Source organism: Nannospalax galili, unplaced genomic scaffold, assembly GCF_000622305.1.
Source record: "Nannospalax galili isolate Female #2095 unplaced genomic scaffold, S.galili_v1.0 scaffold800, whole genome shotgun sequence".
NCBI classification, from domain to species: Eukaryota; Metazoa; Chordata; class Mammalia; order Rodentia; family Spalacidae; genus Nannospalax; species Nannospalax galili.
Window position 1 is genome coordinate 1,213,412 of NW_008347125.1, and position 9,302 is coordinate 1,222,713.

The following is a 9,302-nucleotide window of genomic DNA, read 5'->3' on the forward strand; positions in this document are numbered from 1 at the left end:
CTTAATGAGGCTTTTTGCTACTCTAACACTCCCCCTTCTGAAGAGGTAACCCTAAAATCTTTTAGGGATTAGATAAGAGCTCCCAAATACTTTTGACATTTTTGGCCTTTGGAACAGAGTATGTTGCTAAGAGGCCCAAGGACATTGTGAGTTTTAGCCAAGAAACTGGCTGCTTTTCTTTGGAGTCTTTTTACTCTAACTGCCTAGCCAATTCCTACCTCCTATTGTTATCACTCCATCCTCTGAAGAGGTTACCCAAATTATCCATAGGGAATTGGGATCCAGATTGCTCTGGCTTCTTCCATGCTGAACAGGGAGGGACACAGAGTGAGGCAATTGGAGTACCCCTTCAGTGAATCTATCTAAAAGACCCCCAAATTGCATAACTCTTACCTGTAGGGAGAAAAGAAGGTCCTTGATTCCTTGATTGGTAAATAGGGGATGTGAAGGAGAAGTAAAGGCAATAGTAGTTACCATTGCAAGTTCTAGAGGGAGAACCAGAAAAAAGTCAGAACAGAGCAAATTTCAAATGTTCATATCAGAGTCCTTTGGGATTTCTTGCTGAGAGCTTCCTAAAGAATCCCTCTATTGGGTTCCTCATTTTTCTTTTGTCTGCCAAGTCTGGACTCGAGAGTGATGGACTTGGGATTTGTTTTCAAGCATTTTGATAGCTGTTGGAGTGGCTAGAATCAGTGTCGGTTCCCTCTCAAAGGCTTCACCACGTGGGGGCAGGATCCAGGGACTCTCAGGCGGATCCCCTGAGTTCTCAGCCCCTATGCCAGAGGGAGGCCGGATCTGACAATCTGGCGGTCTGATGAGATCTCTGCTTTATCCTCGTGTGATCATATTTTTAATGTAATTTTATGTACATGTGTGTATGTGCATGTGTGTGATGGGAGGGGTGTGCACATGTGCCACAGCATGTGTATGGAGGTCAGAGAACAACATCGAGCAGTTGGTTCTTTTCTTCTAGTTTTACATCCAGCAGCTGCGATCAAACTCGGGCTGCCAGGCTTGCACAGCAAGAGCCTTTAAGCCTTAACCTTCTTGTTGGCCAGTAATCATAGATATTTACAAATCTTCTTGAAAGTTGTCTAATCAAACAAAAATACAGTATACATAAGATTCAAATAGGACAATTAATAAATATAATCCACAGCTGGAGAGATGGCTCAGTGGTTAAGAGAGCTTACTGCTCTACCAGAAGGCCGGAGTTCAGTTCCCAGCACCCATGTTGGGCAATTCACAACCACCTGTAACTCCAGCTCCAGGAGAACTGCCTTCTTCTGGTCTCCATGGATACATACATGCACATGTGCACACACACACACATAAATAAAGTAAAACAAATCTTTTTAAAAATCAATTTAGCCTAAAAGGCATGCATTGTACCACTGGGATGAAGGTAATCTTTTCAAGTACAATATGACATTTACAGTTAGTTACAAAGGCTTTTCAATTGGAAGAAATAAACGAATTCTCCAAATTAAGCTTTTGAAAAAACAACAGACTTCTAAAATGTTGATCATTGATTAAAGATAAAATGGAGGAACAGAGGGATTGCGAGAACAGGGAGACTTCTACTTTTTAGCCCTTATCACTGCTTCAGCTTTTCAGAGACAGTAATTTTTTTATCATTGCAGATATTCTCTCTCTCTCTCTCTCTCTCTCTCTCTCTCTCTCTCTCTCTCTCTCTCTCTCTCTCTCTCTCCCTCTCTCTTCCTCTCCCTCTCCCTCTCCCTCTCTCTTTGTATTTTGGTTTTTTGAGACAGGGTCTCCCTGTAGCCCCTGTAACACCTGGCCTGGAACTTACTATGTAACCAGACTGGCTTTGATCTCACAAAGGTACTCCTGCCTCTGCCTCCAGAGTGCTAGGATTAAAGGCCTGTGCCACCACTCCTGGCTTCAGATATATATTTTTATATAAGCAGGTATAATCATTTTTAAGCTTATTTCTGAAAAAAACATTGCTAGTTTTTGTTTGCTTTTATTTTTGAGTTTATGAAAAATGTTATTGATTCAAGAACTTCATACAATGTATTTTGATTATATCCAGATCCCCTCACTCATCTCCACCCTCATCTTACACCCCTCCCCCACTTCACGTCTTCTATTAGCAAATGTTTGTCTCTTTTTTATCTAACACTTTATATATTTTTATGCAAAGGTGTCCAGGGCTGTGTCGTTGATTCCAGAACTATGGAGTATTGCCTTGGTCAGTGGCTCATGTGAAAATTAACCAGGTTTTACTAATGCAGCAATGAATGGTATTTACTCAGCCTCAATTCTCAGGACCACAAATGAGGCTACAGAGAGTATTCTCATGCAGACCTCAAGGTTCAGCTATGGGAGCACACTCTAAGGGAAGTTTCTAGAAGTAAGGCTACTAGTTCCTAGATGGCGGTCTGCTGGTTTCAGAATAACATCTCCTGTGCTTAGAATCTGTTAAAATTTCTATTTCTTTATCAATCGAAGGTCCTCTCCATTTATCTGCACCAGTAATGTAAAGGAAATTAACTGTTAATATGTTTTGTAAGAGTGTTATAAACCTCCCACTTTTTTCTTTTCTCTTTTTTTTTTTTCCCGTCATAACTTATAACATTTGAGCTTTAGATTTTTTTGGTTTGTTTGTTTTGTTTGCTTTTTTTTTTCTACAAAATATAAAGTAAAACCAAATAATAGTTAAATCTTCCACAGAGGGTTTTGAAAGAATAAAATCTATGTTAGTTTTCAATTTAGGACACAGATTCAATTCAGGATCACCTTACAGTCCTCATTTTTACTTAATCTTGTTAAAGCCTTTATCTCCAAATTCAGTCGCATTCTGAGGTGTTGGGTCTTGAGACTTCAACGTACGAATTGTTGGGGGAACATATTGGCGCCACAACACAATCACAGTCTATTGTGTTTCAAACGATTCTGTTTTCAACATGGAACAGCAAATTATTCTCCCTCAAGCCAGTGGAACCAATATAATTAGTTTAACTGGTATAGGTAGTAAATGAATCGAAAAGTAGTTTTAAAAATAATTGAGTAGTTGAAATAGTCCTTTCCTTATCCACTCCGAGACCCTCAAGATGTGATTGAATCCACAGAATGTACCAAAATGTACATGTGCTGTTTTTTCCCTTATATATGAATACCTATGATAAAATTTAAGTTATAAATGGGAAACAATAATAGCTTAAAAACAACAACTAATAATAAAATATAAAATTATTGCTCACCATATTGACAGACACCTGTAATCCCAGCAATCTAGAGGCTGATGTAGGAGGATTAACAGTCCAAAGTCAGCTTGAGCTGCATGGTGATAACCATTGAGCTCAATGGCTAAGAGCACTTGCTGTTCTTCCAGTGGATCTGAGTTCAGTTCTGAGCACCCACATCAGGCAGCTCACAACTGCCTATAACTCCAGCTCCAGGGGATTTGACACCCTCTTCTGGCCTCTGAGGGCATACACACACACACACACACACACACACACACGCACACACACACACACATACACACACTCTTACCATTATAAAAGTTATATGAAAAAGGTTTTTCTCTCAAAGTATCTTTTTTAAATATTTTATTTATTATTTTTATTTTACGTGTATGATTGTGTTGCCTGCATGTATGTGAGTGCACCCGTGTCGTGCAATGCCCATGAAGGTCAGAAGAGGGTGTCAGATCCCCTGGAACTGGAGTTAAGGATGTCATGCGGGTGTGGGGAATTGAACCCAGGTCCTCTGCAAGAGCAGTCAGTGCTCTTAACTGCTGAGCCATCTCTCAAAGTATCTTTTTATACTGTACTTTCCTTTCTTCTTGAGATACTATGAAATGCTCTAATGTCTGTGTGGTGAGATGAAGTGAGGAGGATGATGGAGGCATGTGACACAGTGTTCCACTACTACATAAAGGTTATTTAAACATAATACTGATAACCCAAACGACTTGGTGACTAATAGGGGTAGAATATACAGTATGTATACACTGGAAAAAGGGTGATTCACCTTGTGGGAGGGATGGAATGGGATGGTGGGAGATTCATCCTGCTTCCCTGAATGGCATGCATTTTAAAATATGAATTGCTTCTGGAATTTTCCATTAGTAATTGTGGGCCATGGCTGGCTATTGGTAACTGAAATCATAGACAGTAAAACCACAGACATGAAGAGACTATAGAAACAATTGTTTCTACAATTTATTATATTAAAATTCCAGAAATAAAATCATTTGGTCAGAAACTGTTGGATGAAAAATATATAATTTTATGGTGGTCACAAGTACTAATGTGCCTGTAGTTTTATATACAGCTACGTAATTTACAGATTACTTAATCTTTCAGGTTGTCTAGACTGTTACTACACTGTGTGTGTATTTTCAAATATTTTACTTGGGACTTTAATCTTGTTTGATAACTTAGCTGTGCCCTTGAACAAAATAAGCTTTCAAATAGGCAGCTCTCCAAAAATGTTGTAATGTTTATGCTTTCTAAAAAATATTCTGAAACAAACTTAGGCTTATGAAGTTTATCTTATAGCATTTAGAATACACAACTGACGTCAATTCAGGAACCAAAATGAAGACAGCTGTCATATTTGTGAATAAACAAACATCAGTGTCATTAAATTATTTCTTCTTATCCCTCACACTTGGGCATGTAACACAATCTAAATAGATAAATGCAAAAATCATTCCAATATTGCACCTACTGGCATTTCATGACGTTAAAAATGATCCTCTATTTGCTGCATTACTTAGTCACCCAAAGAAAGTTTGGACATTTAAAAATACTACATCCTGTTATGTAACTCTCTCTTGTAAAAGACAAAGATCCTGCCTGCTCTCAGTTTTGAAGAATTGATGTTTATAATTAAAATGCACTACTGATAATCCAACAACTGTGCATATGAAAACATTGTTTAAACCATCATGATGTTGCAACACTCTCCACAAATGAGGAAATTTATATCTGATATGATTTTATTTATTTTGTAATAATGTGAAGGGCCCTCTTTAACATTTAGTCATACGCTGTTTATCTATAATCTCTGTCATGAACAAGGATTATTTCTTAGTAGACAAGTGTGTGTATGTGTGTGAATGTGTATGTCTGTGTGTGTCTCACATGCGTACTTGCACACCCTTTGCCTGCTTAGAGACAATTTGTTATAGATGTAGATATATCTATGATATAGATATTTGCTATATCATTTGTTGGACCTTTTGTATCCCAGGAATTCTCTTTAGCACTTTGCTTATATACGGTTATTTGAACCTCAGGAGTATCTCATGGTATGTGCTATCACTGTGCAAATGACTAAACTATGATTCCAACTTGTTAAACAACTCCAAGTTAATAAGTGTGAGCTGAGACTCAAGAATGGAGTTCAAAATAGAAACATCATTAGTCTAATCAAGACTCTAAGAAGGTACCCAGTCTTTACATAAAAGTGCACTTAAAGCATAGGTTATAATTGTGATATTATCACAAACACTTAAGTTTAGTTTTGTACATGTTTCCTGGCTCGTAACTTCTTCCCCAAATAAATCCTTAGAAAGGAGAATTTCTAGTGCTCAAAGTGGGTCAGAGAAATTCCAATGTTCCTTCACCTTTTTTACTTGGAGCTGATCATAAAGAAATTCCTTGACCCACTCTCTTTGAAGTGGGACCCTCCTTGCTTCAGAGGGTCTCCACAACCTGGAGGGAGGGAAGCTGTACAGAGAGACCACAAAGAATGCTGGGGCAGATAGGTCTTGCTGGGGTTTTACACTGAGTCTGTTAATAATAGATGCAATACAATTTCCACTAAAAAATAAAAGGTAGGGTTTGGGGAACTGATGGATAGATGAACACATGAAAAATTCTAGAGGACACAGGCCTGGAGAGGCCATGGGAACTCCACACTCCTTCCACCATACCTTATTCTATGCATTTCTTCATCTGTTTCCTTTGAAATATCATTGATAATGAATTATTAAGTGTTCCCCTGAGTCCTGTAAGCTGCTGAAGCAAATTAATTGAACCTAAGGTGAGGTTTGTGATAAGACTGGTTTCTAGCTGGTGAGTCATAAGCACAGATGAATCTATAGCACAGTAGTCTATGTTTTAGTTCCCTAAAATCTTCAAGAATGAGCGGACACCTATCTGTCCCTTGTGATCGACTCCACTCGTTCCAGTAACTACTGGAGCACCTCCTTGAAGCCTCCTGTTTGTCTTGTCCCATCTCAGCTTATGGTCTGTTCACTAGGCTCCATAGCAGAAGATATCCTTTCTACTCTACATGCCCCATTCCTGCAGATATTCCTAGTTGTCTGCCCCACATGAGATTCCAGCACAGACACTAACTTGAATCTGTCCTCAGGCTTCACCATGGGTTCCCTAAACAATCTTGCCACCAAATCCATCCAAGTTCAGTCTTGGATTCCATTTGTTGCATTCATGGACAATAATAAGCAACATTAATACAGTTTCCATGCTTTTATTTCAAGTGGGAATGATTCAGAATTGGATTGGGTCTCAGGGGGGTCAATGAGGCTGCCTTACATACCTGCATGACAGAGAATTCTGCAGGAAGATGAAAAGGAACAATGGAGTATTTTACAACATTACCAAATTCATTAAAATGAATTAAAAGAAAGTTGATGAGCTGTTTTAAACATATATGTGGTAAAAAATAATATGATCAGTATTAAGTATTTTTACCAATCATTTTATGACCATATTTATGGTATAGTATTCATTACTGAATTCTTAAGCAATAATATTAAACATTATTACATAGGCCCTTTGCACTAATGTTGCCTTTATTTCCAGTTGTAAATATTATATCTAGGTACTTCTTAAGAACTTTTCTTTTTTAATATTTTATTTATTATTTTTACGTGTATTATTTTTTTTTGCCTGCATTCATGTAAGTATACCACATGTATGTAATGTTCCACAGAGGCCAGAAGAGGGTGTCGAATCCCCTGGAATGGGAGTTCCAGAGGGCTGTTAGTCGCCATGTGGGTGCTGAGAATTGAACCTGGTTCCTCTGGAAGAACAGTCAGAGTTCTTAACCATTGAGCTGTCTCTCCCCAGGTGCCTTTCTTTCTCGGGTCACTACAATTTTACCAGTCTTTTACCTTCTTAGAATTTTTTTTTTTCTTTTAGTATAAGAAAAGCTCCAAAGAGAGAACAAGTCCACAGATAGAAATTGAATAATATTAGCCTTCGGGTTTTCAACGGCAAATTTGTTATATCCCATAAGAATTTTATTTTTTGAGATGGGGTTTCCAGGCTTTTGAGATAGCCTGGAACTTTTTACATAGACCAGGTTGGCCTTGATCTCCAATCGATCCTCTTGCCTCAGCTTCTTAAATGCTAAGATTATAGACATGTGCCACTATACCTGGCTTCTCATAAGAATTTTTAATTGACTTTTTACAAATTGAAAAATACTTGGAGAATGATGATAAGAATTAAATTGATTGGACCCAAGGAAGAATGCAATTTATGATTAATGTCTTCCCTACTTGAGGGATACTGGTATTCAATACCAGTTTGAAAATTATTTAGAAGTCAACACTGCCATCCTTAGACTAAGAAAAGCTACCATCTAAAAATTTTTTCTTGTGCCTGCCAGAGAATTGCAGCCACTGTGCAAACAAACCACCACCTAGAGAAAGGTAAATTCAGAGTGACTGGAGAACTATATTACCCTGAAACAGTAGCAGCTGAAGTCATACATTGAGTGGTGATTTGGTAAGTTGTTGGAGGCTGTGCAGACAAGTGTAAAAGTGAGAGGTCCTTTGGGATTAAAGTCTTGGGGGAGCTCCACCCTCTAATAGGCTTTACCTCTAGGAAAGCCATGAGTTTCTCATGACTAGGAACTGCAAGAAAGGGGACTCATACCCCTTTGCAGCAGGCACAGAGATTTTCCCTAACAAAGGCCATCTTCCATAGGAAATACTTTATTAGAGCTTACTCCTACTTGGAGGAAGGGCATTTATACCACTCTATCTAGAGTTGTGATTATAGAGTACTTTCCTTTTCTTACATCTGGTAGAACTGTAAGAGAAGAAAAGACACATAAACTCTCTCTGAGCAGCAGTACTCAGGGAAGTCCAAATGAACGATGGGAAACCCAACCAACAACCACCGACAGCAAAAGACTACAGGAATTTCAAAGCACTTACATCTATCATCACAGCAAACATTAGATACAATCTAACTCTTCACTAGATTTATAGAAAACTTTCCACTAAATCGCTATTTACCTCTGTTTATGTTACCTGACACATGTCAGGTTTCAACAACAAAAATAGAAATGGATAAACGATGCTTTAACTGCAAGAGGGAAAACCTTGTAGAAAATACAAATATCGGGACTTGAAAGAACTCATGAGTTTACCTGTAGATGAGTGAAAAGCCAGTTAGCACAAGCTTGAGATAAAGGAATAGAGAAAGGGTTATTGATTTCAGCAACTGAAGAGAGCATTGACTTATTTTGTAAAGCAGTGTTCTCCTTGACCAGATAAAGCAGGGGCATTATTGGAGAAACTCATACATATTCATATAGGGAAGACATCCTCACATGTAGAAGGATGTTGAGCACTCTCAGTTCCAGGCCATGATCATACATTCAAAAGAAAAGATGGCTGGCACAGATAACTCGGCCAAAAATTTAGCATAGTAATTAGTAAAGATTTTTTCAGGTCTTTTAAAAGAATAAGCAAAAGTGACCTGGTGCTTTTGACTGGTTTCTTGGAAGTTTCTCAAAGAGCCTGAGATGAAATAAAAAGAAAACAAATTTGAGGTATATTAGCAGCCTTTTAAAGAGGTACCACTTTTTCCCCTTATAAGTAGAAGAATCGCTCCCTAAAATTGCTAATATGAACTTGGGACTGACAGGGAATTAAAAACAGCTGCGATGAGGACTTCCAAGGAACATGGTCGACTAAAAGTCCATCGTGACAGTGGAAAGAAAATAGGATAATGAACAGTGGGTTCTAGTCCCACAAGAGAAAACAGCTGAAAAAGAATTTATTAACCCAGGTGAGTCTTCTGTAGGAAAGCAGGTACAACAGTCATTAACTACTAGCCACTGGCGCTTTGTGTCTCCAGTCTACATGGATAGGAACCACTAAGAAAATATCCTGGACTCATACATGGGCATTGCAGGAACAGTTAGCTGTATTTGTCATTCCCACATCTAGGGAAAAGAAGGATTATTCATGTTCGAGAGGTGTGAGTTCAAGGCCAGCCTGGTCTACATAGTGAGTTCCAGGACAGCTGGAGCTACAGGGAGACCCTGCTTCAAAAAAA